General features: G+C 40.6%; 2 pseudogenes; both read left to right on the top strand.

Moving 5' to 3' along the window:
- Window positions 1-17243: 17243 nt before the first annotated feature.
- On the top strand, window positions 17244-21035 carry LOC122225431 (annotated as a pseudogene).
- Window positions 21036-21214: 179 nt separating this feature from the next.
- Window positions 21215-21774, top strand: LOC122223667 (annotated as a pseudogene).
- Window positions 21775-23805: the final 2031 nt, after the last annotated feature.

The following is a 23805-nucleotide window of genomic DNA, read 5'->3' as shown; positions in this document are numbered from 1 at the left end:
ATATATATATATATATGATGCTGTACATTTAATTCAAAAGACAGTTACCTGACTATCCAGATGACTTTGTAGTTTATACCAACGCTTCTCAAACTACTGGTGGCAAAGGCCCAGTTTTAAAAGGTCCAATTGGACATGGCTGATATTTTTGTAAAATGTGACAAAAACGAATCACAAGAAAAATTAAATTAAAAGATACCCCAAGTCATGCAGAAGGCAAGCCTCAAATATTTAATATTAGATTTAACAGGCAAAAATTACCTGCCGAATTGCCATAAACAGTTTCTAAATGCGTATTGTCAATTTCTGGACTTAACTCGTCGCTGTGGGTGACTGTCGGTCCAGAGGCAAGCAGCACTGTTGTTCAAATACCGTTTGAGTAATGCTAGTTTAGATGGGTCTCTGTGCTGAGGAACGAAAGGAAAAGGATAACAGATTAAGTTCAGAGCCATTCAAGCACCATTGAAGTATAGAGAGAGAAATTCTGGCAGTTTTCAAATAATGTGATTTTATTATATAATTATGTATTATTTCCTTTTGAAAGAAAATATGTAATTGCCTGGGCACTGTTGATTTCTAGAAATCACTGAAGTGTTTGCTTAAGTAAAATAAACTATATACATGGAGTATCTCTGGTATCACATGGGCCCAGCTTGTACTCAAACACTGGAAGAATGAATCTATGTTTCGTACTGAAGTTGTCTTTAGAAAAATAAAACGATTTCTAAAATGTAAATAAGGGTACGGTGTTCTGAAATACATATACAGCTAACTGACATGATATACACATTCATGGACACCATGTTATTTTTTTCAATTGATCTTTCTTTACCCAAATATAATGAATGAATGTAGACCATCGCCCAATCCGCTGCTGACTGAAGTAGTATTACATTGGGCTGAGATGGCCAGGAAGATGGTGGAGGGCTAAAAAGATTCTAAAGTGAACTGTATGTTTTCCTTTTAAACTGGGAGGCATTTACCAATTCCCACTGGTCCCAGGTTGCCAGGTCACCCTCACAAACTTTCCACATGTAGGCTCATAGAATTTACGTCTAGAAAGGCAGTAAGTTAAAGAAGCGGAGGCTTGAGTCACAAAGACATTCTCTTGCTATAAATTTATTATTTGCGAGGAAGAATTTCCTATTTAACAAAAAATGCAGAGCAGAACTATTGCTTATCATCCCCACATGGAACAGGTGCTGAAAGAGCTTTGGTGTCGTAGAAGTCGTATTTATTGTTAGCGTATGTTTTCCTTAGCTGTGGCTATCAGAGAGAACCTTTCGGGGAGGGTATCACTTACAGTGCCCTATTGTTTAACGTCCAACTTTATGATTCTGTTTCAATAATAGTTTATTACCATCACATCTTTTTTTTTTTTTTTCTTCATCGATTTAACTGTAGCGAAATATCTCACCCGAGTAAGGGGATTTTAAGAATGACTCAGTATTCGAGGGGCACCTGGGTGGCTCAGCGGGTTGAGCGTCGGACTTCAGCTCAGGTCAGGATCTCACAGTTCGTGATTTCGAGCCCTGCCTCAGGCTGTGTGCTGACAGTTTGTTTGGAGCCTGGAGCCTGTTTTGGATTCTGTGTCTCCCTCTCTCTCTGCCTCTCCCCAACTCACACTCTATCTCTCTCTCAAAAAAAAAAAAAAAAAAAAAGGTAAAAAAAGAAAGAAAGAAAGAAATCGTCTCCCTGTTTTTTTTTTCAGCAGAAGTTGAGCTCAGACTTAAAAAAAAAAAAAAAAAAAAAAAAAAAAAAAGAATTACTCAGTATGAGAATCATGTGAATTCAATGGTTTATAAGCTTGGAATCCTAAAAAAATTGCTAAGTAAATTTTGGGTGATGGTCATGAGAAGAGTTCATATAAATATGTAACTTAAAAGTGGAACTAAGGGCGCCTGGGTGGCTCATTTGGTGAAGTGTCTCGCTTGGACTCAGATGATGATCTCGCAGTCCAGGAGTTCAAGCCCCGCGTGGGGCTCTGTGCTGACAGCTCAGAGCCTGGAGCCTGCTTCAGATTCTGTCTCCCTCTCTCTTTGCCCCGAACCCCTGCTCATGCTCTGTCTCTCTCTCCTTCAAAAATAAATAAGCATAAAAATAAAAGAAAAAAATAAAAAATAAAAACAAAAGTGGAACTAAAATTCAGTAAGTGGCAGCAAACCTACATGAATTGACTTCGTTGTGGCTGAGAGGAAGGAGCTGGCTCTTTTAAGGTTGAATTAGAGGCAGGACAGAATGGCAGAGCTTGGGTGGGAGTTTTTGTGGGTCCAGGTGCACTAAGGTGTAGGTGTGACTTCTGATTGCACTTTGGTTGCCTCAGGCTGCTAAAACCTCTTTTTGGTTTTGGGGTTTTTTTCTCCCTATTTAAATTGTTTGCCTCCCGTATGGGGCCCTTCCAGTGTTCCTGGGTGGCAGGAACCATCCATAAATCTGAGGCATTCTGTGTTCTGAGAGGGGATGCTTCCTGGACAAGACCATCATTCTCTCTGTCCCTCGGTTGGATCCATTTTTGACCCCAGGGCATGATTTTTCATCCTTTTGCCTGTTCTGGGTCTCTGTCTTCTGTTTCTGCTCCCACCCCTGTACTTGTAAATATACAGCCCTAGCTGGTTGCTCTCTTAGTGTCATTCAGGAGCCCCATTTCCACAGGATGATGTTGGCTGATTTGGTTTTAGGAACTGTCAGAAATAGCCACTAACCAAGAGAAAGTGAGTTAGGACCAGTCCCGAGTAATTGGTAAACGATACTGGTTTTGTTGGCTTTGTTTTTCTTTGCCTCCTGGAAAACACAGATCTACAAAGTGAATCCTGTGAGCAGGTCGGCATAGCAGAATCTAGAAGGACGGTTGTGAATTTTGTTGCTTCACCTTCTCTCTCTTCAGACCCAACATTAGCATTTAAAAAAAAATTTTTTTTAACGTTTTATTTATTTTTGAGACAGAGAGAGACAGAGCATGAACGGGGGAGGGGCAGAGAGAGAGGGAGACCCAGAATCAGAAGCAGGCTCCAGGCTCTGAGCCATCAGCCCAGAGCCCGATGCGGGGCTCGAACTCACGGACCGTGAGATCGTGACCTGAGCTGAAGTCGGACGCTTAACTGACTGAGCCACCCAGGTGCCCCAACATTAGCATTTTTTTAGGAGACTTGGGATCAGGTCATGTATGTACTCTGAGTCTGGTCTGTTCTACAAATGGAAAAACAAGGGGAGAAGGGGTCCCATTATATGTCTTCATACTTTCTTATAAGGTATTAAGGAACGTTGTTTTGGACCACTTTGAAGACGATGAAAAAAATCCATTTTTCAAGGCCAGCAGGGCTCGTTGCTTATGAGCAGGCCTATGTCAGCACATAAGACTTTGCTCTGCTTCTCCTGTGAAGCTTCCACATGAAACCTTTCCCATAATCAGAAGGTAGTTGCTGAGGAAAGAAGGGTCACTGGATGAAGGACATGATGGTTATGGCAACAATGACCCATCTGTTCATAAAGTACTTCTAGAACCTCTCCTTTGTGACAAGTCCTCCGCCTGGTGGTGGGGAGTAGAACCTCTTTGTTGCATTCTGAACTCTTGAAGCTATTTGTTGTTATTTTATTACATTTTATGACTATTTATAAGTCAAAATGTAAGGAACTTGTTTAAAGAACTCAATAAATCTCGATCTAACGATTCACTTCCGGGGTGTGTCTGCCTGTCTTTGTCTTCTCTCTCTTTCACACCACCCACCCACTCCTCATCCTAAATATTTATTGAGGTCGCAGTGAGGGAGGCGATATTATGGCTACCCTGTTCCTTGAATGAATTTTAAATTATTATTTGCAAGGCCTCTTCCAGTTGTGTCCAGACAACCGGAGGTGTTTCCATCCAGACTTGGTTGAAGAAATGTTTCAAGGTGGGAAATATTGGTTGTTCATTTCAGAGAGAGTAATAAGTAGCACACTGTGTTTTCTTGCTGAGGTGTGTAAGAGGTAAAATTAACGAAATCCAAAGAAGGAAATATCTTTACAGGAAGCTCTCCATGGAAACCTATCAAGCCACGAATTTGCAGAGTGCGAAGTGGCTTCTGGCAAAGCCACATCGTCGGAAAGGTTTATCAGTGAACAACGTTAGCACACGGAATGCTATAATTCTAGGGTAACTGCAGCCAGCAACTCCTAACTTTCCTGGACAACTACACAAATGTTTTCTTTTAGTGCGATCTTTAAGGTATTCTGTCTTAATTCTGAAGGTTTTCCTCATGCCTCCACATCTGAAGCAATTCAATGCTGTCTTGATTTGAAGTCCCTCCTGGTTAGTGAGCTGGTTGTTGGTGATGTATCACATACAGTGGTTTCTATGATGTGGTTTGCTGATCATGGCAAGATGAATGAAGATCACAGTCACATTAAGTTGAGGACTATGGTCAGACTTAAGCCATTATCCTCGAGGTGTATGGCTGTTGATGTATCAATGTCCTCATGTTTAAGAATGGAATCTTCTCAAGGTTGTCATACACTCTGTGGATGCATGTCAAATGAAGTAAAATATTGTATTCTCTCATAACTTCATAAATAAGAATGTCTTGCTTTGAGGATGGAATAAAATGACAAGCTCCATTTGGCATCTAAATAATAAAAAGGTCATGAAGAGATTGATGATTCTTGGCAGCTGGTCAAATTTCTTTGATGTCCACTATTTTTTTTTTTTTTTTTTTTTTTTGCTAGAATACTGCATTTGTCACTCCCCGAACAAGTTGCCCACACATTTATGTACATAAATTATGGTGCCTTTATTACATCACTTCCAACGTATCTGGATAAAAGCATGGTGGAATTTTTTTCCCTGTGTGCAATTTCCATTTTGGTGGCCTTTCTGCTTCCTAATAAATTCCAGACAAAATATATACTCGAAGCCTGTTTTTTATGTATTTCAGCTTTCTGTGTTCAGCCACACTTTGTTTGGGAGGTGTCCTGCAGGAATTCACTTAGATTTATGAATATTTGGAGAGTAATCTGCAGAAATGGGGGTCTGGAGATTCATATAATCCCATTGTATGTTGTATCTTTTCTTTTTTTTAACTCTATATTTCAATTTTTGGTAATTTGGATGTGATACTTAATGTATCGGCTTAATTTACTTATAGTTTCTCTCTCTAAAATATCCAAAAGATGTAAAAAAAATTCCAACCTCCTGGATTCATATGGTTTTCTGTCGCCAAAGACAGGCTAACTTTTTAACTTGCGCCATTTCACTAGCATGAGATAGAAAGATGCCCAAATGCCCTCAAGTGGTCTCAACCTATACTCACTCCTGCTGCTCCTTTTCCTCACTTCTCTGCACTCTAGATGTAGACGTTGACTTTTCCTGTTACTTAAAACCAACATTTATTTAAAAAAAATTTTTTTTAATGTTTTTATTTATTTTTGAGACAGAGAGAGACAGAGTATGAGCAGGGGAGGGGCAGACAGAGAGGGAGACACAGAACCCGAGGCAGGCTCCAGGCTCTGAGCTGTCAGCACAGAGCCTGATGCGGAGCTTGAACCCATGGACCATGAGATGGTGACCTGAGCCGAAGTCAGATGCTTAACCGACTGAGCCACCCAGGCGCCCCTTAAAACCAACATTTAAAGGACAAGTGTTTATATATATTTATTTTGGTTTTCTTTTCTTTCTTTCTTTCTTTCTTTCTTTCCTTCTTTTTTCTTTCTTTCTTTAAATGTTTTATTGATTTTTGAGGGACAGAGTGTGAGTGGGGGAGGGGCAGAAAGATGGAGACACAGAATTGGAAGCAGGGTCCCAGCTCGAGCTGTCAGCACAGAGCCCGCTGCTGGGCTTGAACTTGCAAACAATGAGACCATGATCTGAGCCCTAGTTGGACGCTTAACCGACTGAGCCACCCAGGTGCCCCTTATTTTGGTTTTCTAATGTTTTAATATTGGCACTACTGAATAAATGTTTACTGGTGGGGGGGGGGGAATTCAAACACCAAATTGATAAAATCGGTTTACTGATTTTTTTCTTAAACAACACATAGAAAAAGAAACACCTTAAAGTCTAAACCTGCAATCTGTCAAGATAAAGACATAAACTTGTTATATTCTTCATGTGGAAGAATTAGTAATACAACTCTATTAGGTTTACTGAGAAATCAGTCTATCCTTTGCAAAGACGTATGTAAGCATATGGCTCAGTTATCCAGCTCAGTGGGTTAGGGCCCCAGGTTCATGGGAATCTACAGAAAAATATGAGAATATGGTATTTCTGATAGTAGTGTTGACTGCCAACTTTATGTACTCTTTGCTTGCCTGGAATTGGGTTGACTGGTTGCATTGCTTTATGGTGGAGATGCTTAGGAGTAGAGTCAGAGGCTAGCAGTGGATAGGGTTTAGAGATAGGATAAGGGTACAAAAAGCCCTTAAATGAACAGGCAATTATCTGGAAACTGACTATGAAGTATGCAACAAAGTCTATTCTAATATTTAACTTTGTACTTTAAGAAAAATCACTTGACATATCATCTCATACCTGTTAGAAAGGCTAGTATCAAAAAGAGAAGAGATTGCAAGTGTTGGTAAGGATGTGGAGAACAGGGATCCTTTATGCACTGTTGGTGGGAATATAAATTGGTACGACCACCGTAGAAAACAGTATGGAGGGTCCTCAAAAAAACTCAAAACAAAACTACTGTAGGAGCCCGTGATTCCACTCCTGGGTATTTATCTGAAGGAAATGAAATCACTAACTCAAAAAGACACCTTCACCCCCACATTCATTGCAGCATTGTTACAGAAAACAAGATGTGGAAATGGCGTAAGTGTCCATCAATGGATGAATGGGTAAACAAAATGTGGTATACACATTCAAAGGTATGTTATTCAGCCATAAAATATAAGGAAATCCCGATATTTGTGACAACATGGATGGATCTTGAGGGCAGTGTGCTTAGTGAAATAAGTCAGACAGGAAAAGACAGATACTGTGTGGAATTTTTAAAAATGTGGAATCTAAAAAATCCCCCCAAACTCATAGATACAGAAAAACAGATTGGTGGTTGCCAGAGGTGGGGGAGGGAAGGTGGGCAAAATGGCTGAGGTGGCCAAAAGATACAATCTTCCAGTTATAAGATAAATAACTCCCGGGGATGTAATATGGAACAAGATGACTGTATTAACAATACTGTATTTTATATTTGAAAGTTGCTCAGAGAGTAGGTCTTTAAAGTTCTCATCACACACACAAATTTGTAACTCTAGTAGGGCGGTGGCTATTAACTAAGCTTATTGAAGTGACCATTTGGCAATAAATATATCAAATCATTATGTTGTACACCTAAAACTAATACATCATATGCCAATTTTAACTCAATTAAAAGAAAGAGAAAATCACCTAAAATAGCAGCAACAACAAAATAAGCCAACAACAATAACAAAAAGGAAACATTTCCCCAATCCTCAGGATTAAGTAGGGGATGATTATTTGCATATAGGTTTTTTTCTTTTTTTTTTACACAAACTCTTTCTCAATCTTCTTGTTGCCATTTAACTCAGTAATCTCGATTGCATTAGAAAATAGTTTCACTTTCCAAAATATATAAAGAACTTACACAACTCAATACCAAAAAGCCCCAAATACTCCAGTTAAAAAATGGACAGAAGACACGAACAGACATTTCTCCAAACAAGACGTGCAGATGGCCAACAAACACATGAAAAGATGCTCAACATTACTCACCACCAGGAAAATGCAAATGAAAACTGTACTGAGATATCACCTTACGCTTGTCAGAAGGCTGAAATCAAAAACACAAGAAACAGCAAGTATTGGCGAAGATGTGGAAAAAAAAGGAACCCTTGTGCACTGTTGGAAGGAATGCAAACTGATAGAGTCACTGTGGAAAACAGTATGGAGGTTCCTGAAAAAATTAAAAATAGAATTACCATATGATCCAGTAATTCCACTACTGAGTATTTACCCAAAGAATATGAAAACATTAAGTTGAAAAAAATATATGTACCATTCTGGTTACTGCAGATTGTTTACAATAGCTAACGTATGGAAGCAGCCCAAATGTCCATCAAGGGATGAATGGATAAAGAAGATGTGGTATGTTTATACAATGGAAGACTACTTAGCCACAAAAAAGAATGAAATCTTGCCATTTGCAACAACATGGGATGTGGTATACATACCACATCTTCTTTATCCATTCATCCCTTGATGAACATTTGGGCTGCTGGAAGTCCAAGATCAAGGTGTCGTCACGGGATGGAGCTAGAGAGTATTGGGCTAAGTGAAATGAGTCAGTCAGAGAAAGATAAATGCCGTATGATTTCATTCCTATGTGGAATTTAAGAAACAAAACAAATGAACAAAGAAAAAGGGAGACAAACCAAAAACCGGACACTTAACTATAGAGAACTAATGGTTACCAGAGGGGAGGTGGGTGGGGGGTGGGCGAAATAGGTGAAGGGGATTGAGAATACACTTATCTTGATGAGCACTGAGCTACATATACAACTGCTGAATCACTATATTGTGAAACGAATATACCAGAAACGAACATACCACTGTATGTTGACTGTACTGGAATTAGAAATTTTAAGACTAGTTCACTACATAAAGCTGGGGGCAAAAAAGAAAATCCAAAAAATAAAATTAAATGAAAAATCTCAAAAAAAAAAGTTCACTTAAAAAGTTAAGTTTTAGGGGTGCCTGAGTGGCTCAGTCGGTTGAGCCTCCGACTTCAGCTCAGGTCACGATCTCGCGGTTCGTGAGTTCGAGCCCCGCGTCGGGCTCTGGGCTGATGGCTCAGAGCCTGGAGCCTGCTTCCGATTCTGTGTCTCCCTCTCTCTCTGCCCCTCCCCCGTTCATGCTCTGTCTCTCTCTGTCTCAAAAATAAATAAAACGTTAAAAAAAATTAAAAAAAAAAAAGAACTCAATAGAATTTCCCCAAGAGGCACAATCTTGATCCGACTGATGATCCTCTCTCTCTCTCTCTCTCTGCCCCTTTCTGTCTCTTTCTCTCTCCTCTCTCTCGTGCCCACACACTCCCCATTCTATCCCCATCTGGCAGCATACAAAACAGCTAGCCATCCCTACCCTCATGGAGCTTACCCAACAATGTGAAGAAAGAGGCAATATGCCATTATAAATATGTCCGTTATCTATCATATTGGCAAGTGATGAGTCTCTGAGGGTAAGTGAAGCAGGGAAATGCAATGAACTATGAGGGAAGGGTAATTTTATAAGTTTAAATGAAGGTGGTCAGAGAAGGTCTCGTTGTGAAGAGACATTTGAGCAAAACCCTAAAGGAGGAGGGGGAGAAAGCCATGTGGATGTTTGGGGCAGGGGAGGTTTCATGTACAAGGAACAAGGAGGATACCCACATGGCCGGGATGAAATGGGAGAAGGGAGGTCTACAGGAGATGAGGAGGGAAGTGAGGTGAGCAGATGGTGAATATCCATGCCGCAGTGAGCTTGGGCTGCCATAACACGATCGCAGAGGCCGGTGGCTGAAACAACAGACATTTTCTCACAGAAAATTTCTCACATTATCGCAAATGGCAAGATTTCATTCTTTTTTGTGGCTAAGTCGTCTTCCATTGTATATACATACCACATCTTCTTTATCCATTCATCCATTGATGGACATTTGGGCTGCTGGAAGTCCAAGATCAAGGTGTCGTCACGGTTGGTTTCTGGTGAGACCTCTCTTCCTGGGTGTTCAGGGATGGCCTCACTATAACTTCACATAGCTTTTCCTCTGTGAATGCTTAGGGTGTTGGGAGGGGAGAGAGAGAGGCGGAAGGGAGAGAGAGAGAGAGAGAGAGAGAGAGAGAGAGAGATCTGGTTTCTGTCTCTTCTTTTTTTTTTAACTTTTTAAAAATGTTTTATTTATTATTTTAAGAGATAGGGAGTGAGCGGGAATGGGACAGAGGGAGAGGGAGATACAGAATCTGAAGCAGTCTCCAGGCTCCAAGCTGTCAGCACAGAGCCCGATGTGGGGCTCAAACTCGGGAACGGTGAGATCATGACATCAGCCAAAGTCAGATGCGTAACCGACTGAGCTGCCCAGGCCCCCCTGATTTCTGTCTCTTCTTCTAAGGACACTAGTCCTATTGGATCAGGGTCCCAACTTTCTGACCTCATTTAACTTTAATTATCTCCTTGAAGGCCCTATCTTCTAATACAGTCTCATTGGGAGTTAGAGCTTCAAAATGAGAGTTTGGGGGCAGCATGATTCAGTCCATGACCATCTACAGTTGCAGATAGTTGTAAGTCAGACGCAGGTAAGCCATGGAGAGACATGCTCAGACTTTGTTTCTGAAAAAAATCACCTTGGTTGCTGAGAAGCTGGGAGACCAGCTAGGAGGGTCCTACAATAAAATGGGAAGAGATGGTGACAACGGTAAACCATAGAGAGTAGGATCTGCTGTGCAAATGAATTTGAGGATAATCTGGATGTGACGTTTGTCATGCCATTGAGCTCTTCTATGAACCTTCCAATTTCTTTGTATATGAACCTCTCTGATATAAGACACTGCTGTGTCTTAATCTGTTGTGAAATGTGTAAGGAATTCCATATTGATGCAAATTAATGTTAATAATAGTCAAAGTATCAAAACTTACTAACAAAAGTTTGAAATTCAGAATATTTTGCCTTTTTCTTAGTTGGATGACACTTTCACTCCCTTGCAATTTGAAAAGTTATCTTGGGTGGAAAAAAGAAACCAGGTTAAAGAAAGCATTACTGGGGAAGTCTACAGGCGTGTGTTTGGGTTGAGAAATCTGCTTTCCTCCAATCTTCACTTGGCTGGCTTTTCTTGGCATACAGGCTTCACCTCAAAAGACTTCTCGCCTAAGGGACCTTCTCCGACTGCTCCATCAAAGGTGTTTCCTGCAGTCACTTTCCATGTTATCATGCTGCTTTATTTTCCATGGCACTTGGATGCTTTGATATTTTCCTATTTGGGTGTTCATTGTTCACGGTTGGTCTGCCCCTCCTAGAATCTGCACTCCAGGAGAACAAGGTCTTTGTCTTGTTCACCAAACATTCCCAGCGTCTAGAACAGTGCCTGGCGTGTAGTAAGCCCTCAATAAATATTTGTCAAGTGGATGCAAGGATAAAAAAAGAAAGCACGGAGACCCAGCTCACCAAGACTCGCAAAGTGCGTAAGGGGAAAGAAATCCCTTCTGTGTAGTGCAATGTTGAGGTTGACAGGGGACCACACAGTAGACAAAGGGCTGGGCACATTTCAGGGCTAGAAGCTTTGTATTTTTGAAGGTTTATGTGCAGATCTGGGAGTCAAGAGATTGGGGGTTCACATCTGCTCTATCTCCAACTCACTGTGTGACTACGGTACAAATCATTAACTTCCGCAAGCATTAGTTTCTCCATCTGGGTGGTGTTACGGGCTAGTTTAAACATTTAGAAACCTTCATTGGCATATATGACTCTATTTATGCTGTTTCTTTCAGGAGATTGAGTGCTTTGTGGAATCGAGCCCTGTTTTTCCCTTTGGTTTCTGAACTGCATTTCCTTGGCAGGCGAGGTGATTAATTGCCTTGAATTCCTCTTCTCCTGCTCCATTTCCCAGCTTTTCCCAGAGAGTGTCCTCATTCGGACTGCATGACTTTGATGGGAAGGACAAGGCCTTGATCATCTGAAGATATGCCTTGGGTTGTCATTCCCCACCTTTATTCCTCTTTCTTTGCTTACTCTAGCTAGGTGAATCCCCCAGCTTTCCACCACCCAGATATGCAGGCCTGGCCCAGCACGAGAGGGACACATATAGCTGTTAGTCATCTCCCAGTAGACAGAGTACAGAAATTAAGACTTGGGCTCAGATCCAGAAGGCCGTCCATGCCTCTCTCCTTCATTCTCCCTTGCCAGCCAGACATTCTCTGCTAGGAGGAGGCCTCGGTCCTGTAAACAGCTGTTGGGTGACTTCCTTCTTCACTGCACTGCATTCTCACCTCCAAAGAATCCAGCTTCTCTTTAGATCTGCCTCAGGCTTCTATCCTCTGGCCCTACCTAATCGTGAAGCAAGGGAGATACTGGCATGGCAGTGAATGGCATAAGCTTGGGATTCGGCCAGACTTGGGTTAAAATCTAGCAATACGACTAACTCCGTGAGCTTGGGCAAGTTACTAAATCTCTCTGGGTCTCAATTTCTCCGGTAAAATGAAGACGAGGAGGGATGGTAAGAATGAAACGAAATGACGTGAGTCAAGAATTCAGTGTAGCGCCTGGAATGCATGCAAGTGTGGTAGTTCCTGGTGCCCTCTTCACCAAGCCGAGGGAACTCACCTGATGACATTATGCTCACTCTTTTTCCTTAGTTTCAAGGGTTGTTGCTGAAGGTTTCAAACTTTTGGTTTGAAAAGTTAATCTCCACCTTTCTGAGACCTCTAATTTGTACAAGGAGGTGATCAAATGATCTTCGCCATGGGTATTATCTACTCATCAGCTTGGCTCTGATGATTAGGGTTTCTGGTGCTCAGAAACATCTCATTTCATCCTTTAAATAATTATCCTGTAAAACAAGAAAGTCGCTATGTCAACACAATGCTACGTCGACACAGACAAAATCAGACAGAAGTTCACAGAGTTTCCCAGAGAAGAGGAACCTAGATATAGCCCATCTAGGTGATTCCAACTGGATAAGAACATGTTGATATCTTATGGACTACTTAACTCTTCTTCAAATGTTTGATGTTAGCAATATTTTTTTTTTAAAATAGTTGTATTCTGAAGCCAACCTAATCTTTTCCATGCAGTGGATGGTGCATTGGCTTCCTAGATAGCCTGGACTGATGAAGTATTTGCTTAGTGCCATGGATGGAATTTGTTTTCTCTAAAAAAGGAAATAACAGGGCATCTAGTATACATGTGCCAACTTCTCAAGTGGCACAGTAGGCTTTCTTGAGGGGCATGTAATGTTTTCTGGTTTTAAGTTCTAACTTATCCTATAGGTTACAGCAATGAAGTGGAGCAGAATCTGTTGGTGTTAAGAAGTCTTAGTGCTAGAAGAAAGAAAAAGAAAGAAAAAGAAAGAGAGAGAGAGAGAGAGAGAGAGAAACAACAAACAATGGAAGCATTGTAAGAAATATTTATAAGTCAAATGTTACAGAGAAAAACTCCAAACCAAAACCTATTTCAAAAAATGTTGGAGGAAATGGTATATCTTTTATGTGCTTAAGAAAACAGTTAAAAAGAACTTCACAGCATTGGGTCTATTAAGTACATTTATTCCAGTGATTTCCCAGATATTTCCAAGTTCCATTTAAAACAGAAGTCTCCTATCAAGAAATCCTTTGAAATTATTTACTCTTTTATGGTTGTAAAGTATGGAAACATAATACTTTTAATGGAAACTCTAATAAACGGCACATGCTATGAAGTGTCTACTGATGTGCTTTATAGGTTAGGGCTCTTACGTCACACGAACTTGCCAGTCTACGCTCTGATCCCCGTAAATGCCCCAGTGATGTGGAAGAGGACAACTGGAAGGGCAAGGCCGTGCAAGAATGGCCTGGATCATTCATCCTCAGCAGAAAGATACGGCAGCCGCAGTCCTTCTGACAGGAAGCAAATTTGGCCAGCAGGCGGAAACAGAATTATGTGGATTAAGGACTTTGTTGTGCTTGAGGGATGGTGAGTTGGTGGTCACCATAACTTGAAAAAAGGTTTTTCTTATATTCAATATAAAGGAATGTTTTGTATAAGCCTGGTTGTGAATCCCCAGAATAAAATAGTATGTAACATTTTTAGCACGTATTTAATTGGCAACAGAAAAATGAAAACCACTTGACTTATAATGTTGAAATGGTATTCTGGTTAAAATCAACTCCCATACAAGACAATTTAATGTGCTTCACCAAATGCATATTTTCATGCAAAATAAATGTATTTTAAAGTTATATATCCTTAATTTTATGCTGAAATGGTACTTGCAGTCCACAGATGCATTCCCCTCCCCCACCCCAGCAAATTAATTTTCAGTGAAATGTTTTCAAAGCATTTTTACTTGTATATGCTTCAAATTAACAATTTGAAGCAAATAGTAATTGATTTATTGACATCTGATGGATTCATGCTTGTGTTCCTTGGTTTGAAAATCTTGTTAAAATGTTGTTAATAATCTATGGATATACATTTTAAACAACTGTCATTAAATTTAGAATAACTGTCATTAAATAAGGAGAAGTAAATTTAATAGTGTAGTTGCCATATATTTAAATACCAGTGGATGATTGGAAGCAGATTTATTGAGGGTTTAATCAAGGCTGGATAGATTCATGCCTTTTCAGCAACTATATTCAGTTTATATTCTTTTGTTTCATTTTTCTATTTTAAAATGAATGGTTTGTAGGTATGTGAACTAGTCTCATATCAAAAGCTGAAGCATCAATTAATTAGTACCAAAATATGTAGGATGTGCTATATTGCTCAAGATAATTCAAGACTGTATATTAATCCTTAGTGAACCTGGTAGAGTCTTTCCCGAAAGACCCAGAGAAGCCCAGAGAGGAATGGCCGTTAGGAAGAGAGAAGAAATTCACCTGATTTTGTTCATATTTGCCACTTGGTAAAACAGTTGTCTAACCTCTTTTAAAATGCCTTTAATTCTATGGCTAAAATATCAAAGACTGATACTTTTAACAACATGGTTCAGAAATGTCAGTTTGATACACTTGGACTATCCTGTTTTAGTTTCATTTTATTTTGAAAGAACAAGACATATCTTCCAAACTATCTGGAGAGGTTGGTTTCTTTTCGCCAGGCTTCAGCCCACCCTATCCCGAGTTTGAAGCATTTTGTTAGATGCCTTTGATCTTCTGTTTGACTTCTGCTTCATGGAAAAATGCTCATAAACCTTCAGAGAATGGCTTTCTTTACTTTTAGCTTTATTCAAGTATTATAAACAGTGGACAGATCTATAGCAAAACGATTTTAAGAGCACTTAGGACCCACATGCTAATTTATTTGCTCACCACCAAAAAGGCTTGCTTGGTAAAAAGAAGTTTAAAAAGTTCAACTTGGCTTCGTGAAAAAAAAAAAAAAACTCCACTTTTAAGTGGCTAAAAGGATTGCGTTTCGGGTTTTTTTTTTTTCTTTTTTGAAATATTAAGATCTCTAAAGCAACAATCTTTTTAAAGATGTTATGCACAAGGATTGGCATGACGTTTGAAATGGCTTCAAGAGTTCCTGTTACTCTTGACATGCTGGCAAACACTTCACAGATGTGCTTTCTCACTGCAGCCCCGTCAAGAGAGAATACAAAATCCGCGACTACAAACAAGTCCCCGCATGTCTTAATGCTAGGGCAAGAGTAGGCTGGAAGATGTCAGGGTGAGATGTCCTCTAATCCATCATTACTCCAGCCTAATTGTTGCCTCTCCACAAATGATGGGATCTACCAATTGAGCTCCACGTTCTTGGATGTTGGATAACAATTGTGGTTTCAGATAAAACAAACAAACAAACAAACAAAATTAGAAATCTTTGCCATTTGGCATTTTGCAATTCTGAAGACGTCTTTCAGTATAAAATGTGGGAAAGGTTTAGAGATCGTTTGTGCTATAGCTTTTTATTTTTTTTATTTTTTAAATTATTTTAAATTTTTTTCTAACATTTATTCATCTTTGAGAGACAGAGTGTGAGTGGGGGAGGGACAGAGAGAGAGAGAGAGAGAGAGAGAGAGAGGGAGACACAGAGTCTGAAGCCGGCTCCAGGCTGTCAGCACAGAGCCCGACGCGGGGCTCGAACTCACGGACCGCGAGATCGTGACCTGAGCTGAAGTCAGACGCTTCACCGACTGAGCCACCCAGGTGCCCCTATGCTATAACTTTTTAAAAATGGAGTCTTCTAGAGCTCTACAGGAGTTGCAAACTGATGTGTCCTATGCTGAATCAGTACTGATGAGGGACTTTATTTGGACAACCGCTTAATTTCATGTTAAGATTCAGATTTCAGCTTCAGCTCTAGCAACACTGGCATTTTCTCCAGCAACACCAACTGGAAATAGTAGCGGCTGCACATTTCATAGGGGCTGTTTAATTTTTTAAAGAATTTTCTCCACTTTTAACCATGACACTGGGCTTCTTGGCTTATTTACCCATGGTCTTCAGGTGGCATTTGGGTCTGTGACTCCTGTAGTGTAATATCACTCTGAAATACTAATGATGTTACTGCTGTGTCTGTATGAGGGAGTCTGAAAAATTTAAGTTCTGTTCTCAGGAGATACCTATTATGCAAAACTGATCCTTGTTCTTTAGCAGGACATTATGTTGATGCAGAAGTTGCTTGGGAAATCTACAAACCATTCTCTCAATGGATCTGAATCAGTGGCCTTAGTCATTGATGGTGGAGCTTCAGGGTGGTAAGGAGTTCTACTCTGGGCTCAGTGGGAGAACCATCTCTCGCCATGTGGGTGGCATATAATATGCAAACCCCCCAAAGAATGCCAGTTCCAGGAGGACGACTCCTTGTCAAATCCTGTGTACCTGGAAAAGTGTTTGGCATGCCCGCGAATATTCTGGAATGAACTAGATGGATTATTTATGGAACGTTCAAACTTAACTTGAACAGGAAATAGTTTAAGAATGGCCATTATTATTATTACTGATCACTGAATGCCTTCTATGTGTTAGGTAGCTTACAAGCACCATTTGATTTATTTCTCACCGCAATTCCACAGGAGAGGTGTTGTTTACCTGTTACATATGGGAACACTGAGAATCAGATTTTTAATGTCTGGTCATATGCCTAGAAACACCAGTGGTAAAGGCAGAAGCGCGGGCAGCTGCAGGTGGCGCTCTGGCTCCTTAGAGCCAAGCCCGCTGGACGTCCGCCTGGTACCTCGGTGAGGCCAGGGCCCCCAGATCTTGCCTCTCCTCCGGTGTGTTGGGGACAGGTTAGGCGACAGCACCCGCTCCTCTGAGGAGACACAAAGGTGGTTCCCCAGTGCTCAAATTTCTGGACCACCTTTGCTTTCTCCTCTCCGACGTTGGGCAGTCCTGTCCCCATTCTCTTTAGCCCCCCCAGAACTTCTCGCCCTAAATCTCCCCCACACGGGTGCTCCACCTTCATGAACCACCTCTTCCCCCACTCCCCTCATTTTCTTCATCCTCTTCGCGCTCCTGGGATCACACTTTGAGGGCAGCCTTTGAAAAACAGAATAGTGGACCAGAGCGGGGTGGGGGTGGGGTGGGGTGGGGTGGGGGGTTAATAGTCCGGGGGCATGCCAGGGAGGGAGATACGATGGCTTCCTCATCTGGCAACGAGGATGCTCTCACGATACCTAGAGCTGCTATCAATAAGATGATCAAAGAGACTCTCCCCAATCTGGTGGCCAACGATGCCCGGGAGCTGGTGGTGAACTACTGCACTGAATTCATTCACCTCGTATCTTCTGAAGCCAATGAGATTTGCAACAAATCTGAAAAGAAGACCATCTCACCTGAGCATGTCATACAAGCACCAGAAAGTTTGGGCTCTGGCTCTTATATCAGTCAAGTAAAAGAAGTCTTACAAGAATGCAAGACTGTAGCATTGAAAAGAAGAAAGACCAGCTCTTGTTTGGAAAACCTTGGCACTCCTGAAGAAGAGTTATTGAGACAGCAGGCAAGAATTATTTGCAAAAGCCAGACAGCAACAAGCAGCACTGCACCAGCAGGAATGGTTTCAAGTCTGCTTGACTCCAAAATATATGTTCTTTCTTGGGGTGCCAGGGTGGCTCAGTTGGGTGAGCATCCGACCCTTGATTGCAGCTCAGGTCATGGGATCGAGCCCCGGGTCAGGCTGAATATGGAGCCTGCTCAAGATTCTCTCTCTCTTTCCCTCTGCCTCTCCCCTGCTCACTTTCTCTCTCAAAACAAAACAGAATATGTGTTCTTTCTGCTATTCTTTGTTTCCTTTTACGTAGAAGATCATATTTGGAAACATTAAGTGAAGTGATGATGGAAAGGTTCTATCTAAAAGACACCAAAACATCTGACAAATTGCTGACATCATGAATTTAGTCAATTGGCTTGGCTATTTATCCCACAAAATCAGCAGTTTGTGAGTTTACTGATCAGTTGTGGACCTTGTAGGGGAGCTGGGAGAATGGAGCACGCAAGAGTTAATCTGTGAAGTGGGATCAGAAAGGTTACAAGACTGCCCACATTGAATTGGTTATTCAGCCTCAGACCCTCTCCTCTCACCTGGCAAGTGGCCTTCCTGACCCCATCCTTTTTCATCCAGAGCCTGAAGGGTTGAATTTTCTCAGGGTGTCCCCTTCACCTCTGATTTGTCCCACTATGGCTTAAAAAGGTGGCCAAACTCCCGAAGCTTTTGGCCTTCCTTGCTTCATGTTGACCTGTCTGCTTTATCTCAGATCTCCATCTTGGTACATCTACCTCTGGCCTGGTAATCCTGCTCCAACCTCTGATTTTTCCCCTAGCCTGGAAGTTTGGTGTTATGTATTTTTGACCTTGAACAGTAGCCAGATCCAGTTAATCCAACGATAGGAACGTAGCACACAAGACTCAAGGCAACTGACTTTAGTTGGACTGATCTGAACGGGTCAATGTAGCATGAGTCTTGGAAAGTTGTTTAACTTCTGTGGCTCATGATTACATTTTCCTCTCTTCTTCATAGAGTTGTGGGAACAGCTTTAATGGTGCTTATAAAGTTGTTAATTGAAAACGCTCATGGGGGCACCTGGGTGGCTCAGTCAGTTAAATGTCCAACTTCAGCTCAGGTCATGATCTCATGGTTTGTGGGTTTGAGCCTCAAATCAGGCTCTGTGCTGACAGAGTGGAGCCTGCTTGGGATTTTTTCTCTCTCTGCCACTTGCACTTTCTCTTTCTCTCAAAATAAACTTTTTACAAAATTAAAAATTAAAAAAAAAAAAGAAAATGTTCATGAATTCAAGGTAGTATATTAGTAACATTTTAAACCAAGTTTCTATTAATTTATATCTAAAAATAATTACATAGGTATAATACAAAAATAGTTTTCACATACAAAAATCAAATAATTATGAAATCCAAAACAGAGAATCAAAACTGAAGCAATGTATAAAATGATAACCATTAAGGGAAAATAATGAACAACTTATTTGACTTTTTTAGATAAAATTTTCTTAGATAACATTTTTATCTGTATCTCTCACCATGATTTTTTCATCAAAAAATAGTATAGTTTAGGTATAGTAAAATTCACCCTCTTTAGTAGAAAGTTCTATGAGTTATGTCAAATGCATGGTCACATAACTACCACCATATTAAAAATATACAATAGTTCCATCACACCAAAATATTTTCTGTGCCTCTTGGTAGTCAGATTCTACCCTCAACCCCAGTCCCTTATAATCAGGGACAGCCAATATAAAATATTTGGATTCCCTAACCATTTGCAGATATCATCTGGCTCTTTTCACACTGCCCTGTGGGAATTGGGGTTAGAGTTATCAGCACAAGAAAATACTGATATTCTGGTGATTGCTATCACTATGAGTAATGAAATACTTTTCTATGATGCAAGAATCTTGTGCCCTCTGCCAGCATCCATGAAAACAGGGCAGGTTAACTTGTTTATTTGCAAGTATGGTAAAATTTGAGGCCATTTATATGATTCTCAACTAGCTTATTTATTCCTTTCCAATATATATGTCTTATTTTTTTTTCTTGCCTTGTTGCATTGGCTAAAAATTCTAGTATGATGTTGAAAAGGAATTGTAGGAGGGACACCTTTGAATTGTTCCCAATCTCGAGGAAGGTGGGACATCCAGTTTCTCACTCTTAAGTATGACACAAGGTGTTGGTTTTGGTAGATGCCTTGTGTCAGTTTTAGATGTTCCCTTTTATTCCTTGTTTTCTCAGTTTTTGCTGAGGATTTTTTTCATCTTTGTTCAAGATGGATATTGGTACTTTTATTATAGCATCTTTGTTTTGATTTTGGCATCAGAATAATGCTGGCATAATTAAATAAATTGAGAATTGTTCCCACCTTTTCTATATACAAACTCTGGAAGAGTTTGTACAAAGTGGTGATTATTTCTTTCTCAAACATTTGGTAGAACTTACAATGAAGTCATCTGGGCCTGGAATTTTCTTTTCTGAAAGGCTTTAAATTAGAAATTCAATATCTTTAAAAGATATAGGACTAGTCAAGCTATTTATGTCTTCTTGAAGGATCTTTTTTTAGGATGCTTAAGATCACCGGTTGATAGTTCCAACATCTCTGTCATGTTTAAGCATGATTCTGTTGATTGCTTTGTCTCTTAGGAGTGTGTTTTTATTTGCTGCTTTGTATGTCTTGCAATTGTTGATTGAAAGCTGTACATCTTATGTAGAACAGTACAGACTGAGGTTGATAATGGGCATGCCTTTTATTTTGCTAGGCCTTTAATGTGTGGGAAATCGTTCAAGACAGTAGGGGTGGGTTTGGGTTATTTTCCTGCTATGTTTACAGTCACTACCACAAGCTTCAACTTCTAGCATTACCTTGTGTTTAGGGTAAGGAGTGGTTTGCCAGAAGGTTTTTCTTAATATCTTCTTCACTCTCAGATTTAAGTCTTCCCATTAGGCCTGTGCCTCACAAAGGGCTCTCTCCATACTTTTGAGGACTGGATACCTGTTTCTTGAGTTTGCTAGCCTGGTGTTGGGAATGGACTGGAGGTGTGTTTTATTGTTCTGTTTCAGTCCCAGTCTTAGATAGGTGCTCCATTCTGTGTCTTAGAGGTGGGGCCTTGGCAGCGATTCTTCTCACCCAGAGGTTGGCAATCTCTAATGATCTGAGCCTAGATGTATTCCTCCCTGTCCTCAGAGGGTTTTGTCTGCTCCTTTTCTCACCTGAAATGTGTCTTCATCTGTACCTTGAGGGTAACAGGGTTTAATGCCCTTCCTCCAATGGGATAAGGCTTTTATTCTGTAGGAGACATATGAGAGGATATGGGAAGATCTTCATGCCTTCATCTCAGTGGATGCTCTTTCTTTCTCGATGTACCGTAAGAGATGCTTCTTCAGATTTTCATTCTATGTCCAGTTTTTCATGCACACTCAGTGAGGTCTGTGAGAGGGCCCTATAGGGGAGTGTGAATTTCTCTATCTCTGTGGCTCTCGGCACTTCTGTGCTTTCACTCTAAACTTTATACCATATACTCTCACACTTGACCTTTAAATGTTCGTTAACAATTTCAGCAAAATTTTTAATTTTCCCAAACTGGCAGAGCAGGAGGTGTCAGTATGGAAGTTGACATTTGTCACAACAAAGACTGAAAGGTTTGGTGCAAAGAGCCCAAGGACCAGGGCATCTACCTGAGACCGTTGGTCACGTTGTATGGGTTTCTGGCCAGATGAACCGACTCTACCATTAGCCAAGTTGTGTTGAAGAAGTTGTTCAAGAATTGCACCAACCGGCCACCTCTGTCCCTCTCCTGGATGATCTGTAAGATGAAGCTGCCTGGCAAGGAAGACAAAACAGCTGTGGCTGTAGGGACTAGAACTGATGATGTGTGTGTCAGGAGGTGCCCAAACTGAAGGTGGACGTGCTGCAAGTGAGCAGCCATGCCCAGAGCTGCACCCTCAAAGCTGGGGGTGAGATCCTTACCTTTGACCTGTTGGCCCCAGACTTCCCCAAGGACTGTGGCACCTTCTTGCTCTCTAGTCCATGCAAGAGCTGAGAGGTATACAGGTATTTCAGCAAGGTCCCAGGAACCCTGCACAGCCACACCAAATCCTACATGTAATTCAAGGGCCAGAAGTTGGAGTGGCCCAGAGGCTTCAGGGCGAGCCTTGGCTACTAAAATGAACCCCACATCCTGCCTTGTTATTGAAAAGATTTTGGATGCTAAAAAATCCCCCCAACTTTAGCCAAATTTTTCTTACCAGCTTGTATAGCCTCTGGTGTTTGCTGCAGCTAAGTAGGTGCTCTTCCTGGAGGCATCTTTGTTTGCATTTCTTAAATTAACTATTTGCCCTGAGACCACATCTCTGTGATAGATTCAATAAAAGTTGGATTTTTGTAAATTATCTAGTCTTTTTTTTTTTTTATCACAAGTATGGTGTGATGTTCTTTCCTGTTTCTTACATCCCATAGTGAAGCCAGAAACCCTATTTCTTGACCTATAAGAAAATTTGTTTCTAGGTTTTCAAACCATCTATGAGTAAATTGTATTTTACAGACCAAATGTCAGTTAGGTCATTTTGGACCTCAAGTAAAGAAAATCCAATCCAAAATACATAAACCAAAAGTTTGTATTATCTCAATGGGAGAGGTTTAGTTAAATCAAGTCAACAATTTTGTTAGGGTTCTAGGTTCTTTCTCTTTTCCACTGTGCTAGTCTCAGGACATTGTTGTGTCCTTTAGAGTAACTTCCTCCAGTGTCCCAAGTGGGCTACCAAAGTTCTGGACATCACATCACAGAGGTAAAAACAAACAAGCCACATATAAAAATATAAATAAAATCAATGGCCAATTGATATCTTTTTTTAAAAGTAGTCTTCATGCCCAGCATGGAGCCCAATGCAAAGCTTGAACACATGACCCTGAGATGAAGACCTAAGCTGAGATCAAGAGTCAGACACTCAACTGACTGAGCCATCCAGTGCCCCCACATCATTATTTTTTAAGGGAAAGGAAAATATCGCAAGAGGCTTCCTATCAAATTTGCCAAATGTCTTATTGAACACATACCCATTGCTCAATTGTTGCTAGAATAGGAATGGAGCTACCCTATTCGATTTAACATCAAGATTTGCCTCTGGGCTAGAAAGGGAACAAATTCCGCTGAAGCGCATGGCCACCTGATAGCTGAGAAAAATCAAGATTCTATGAGCAAAGAAGAATATGGGGGAATGGTTGTGACTAGTGGTTCATGACTGTTAGAGTTCATAAGGCATAAAGAGGACAAGCTTTGCAGTCAGGTGTATCTAGGTTCAAATCCTAGATTTGTACTTTGGAAAGTACAAAGGGGATAATATTTTGTAAATACTAAGTAGTTAACTATTTCTCTCTTTCTTTCATGAAATCATGTTCCTTGGCATTCATTTTGATCCTATAGCTCAGGAAGGGGCCATGGATAATGCCACCTCATGAAAGTAGAGGAGATGATTTTAAATATGGTAAATTCAGAATATAGTAGCTGTTGTTACCCCACAACAATATTATAAATTGTTATAATATATTTAGCTGATAGCTTTTTCTAATTAAAGGCTCTTTATTACGGCTGCATGTTCTACTTTGAGAGAAGATAGAGAAGTATTTTCTAGCTCAAATGCAGAGTGAGAGGCCTTTGGTTGATCTCCCCTTCTGTGATAACAAGGGACAGGGTCATATGGCCAAAATGGCAATTTAAGGCTTTTCCATTATAGAGGAGGGGCCTGTATTCCTTTTTTTTTTTTTTTTAATTAAGAAAATTTTTTTTAATGTTTTTTATTTATTTTTGAGAGAGAGACAGAGTATGAGCTGGTCAGGGGCAGAGAGAGAGGGAGACAGAATCCACAAAGCAGACTCCAGGCTCTGAGCTGTCAGCACAGAGTCTGACACGGGGCTCGAACCCATGAACCACGGGATCATGACCTGAGCCGAAGTTGGACGCCCAACCACAGCTGTGAAGTATACAGGGCCAAAGAGGTACAATGGAAGAAAGAGAGAGCTTGAGGAAACAGTGTTTGTCTTTTTGTTCACAGCTATGGGACTCTGCAATGAAAAAGAAAAGAGCTCTGGACAGGTAAAAAATAGTTTTGACAAGTTTAGAAAGACTGTTATTTACCTTTTGCCATAACATAAAGATAAGACACTGTTCAGGTTAAAGTGCAGTGCATCTAGAAGAGAA

The sequence above is a fragment of the Panthera leo genome, chromosome B4, assembly GCF_018350215.1.
Source record: "Panthera leo isolate Ple1 chromosome B4, P.leo_Ple1_pat1.1, whole genome shotgun sequence".
NCBI classification, from domain to species: domain Eukaryota; kingdom Metazoa; phylum Chordata; class Mammalia; order Carnivora; family Felidae; genus Panthera; species Panthera leo.
The sequence above is the reverse complement of the archived record's forward strand: the minus strand, read 5'-3'. Positions and strand labels throughout refer to the sequence as shown.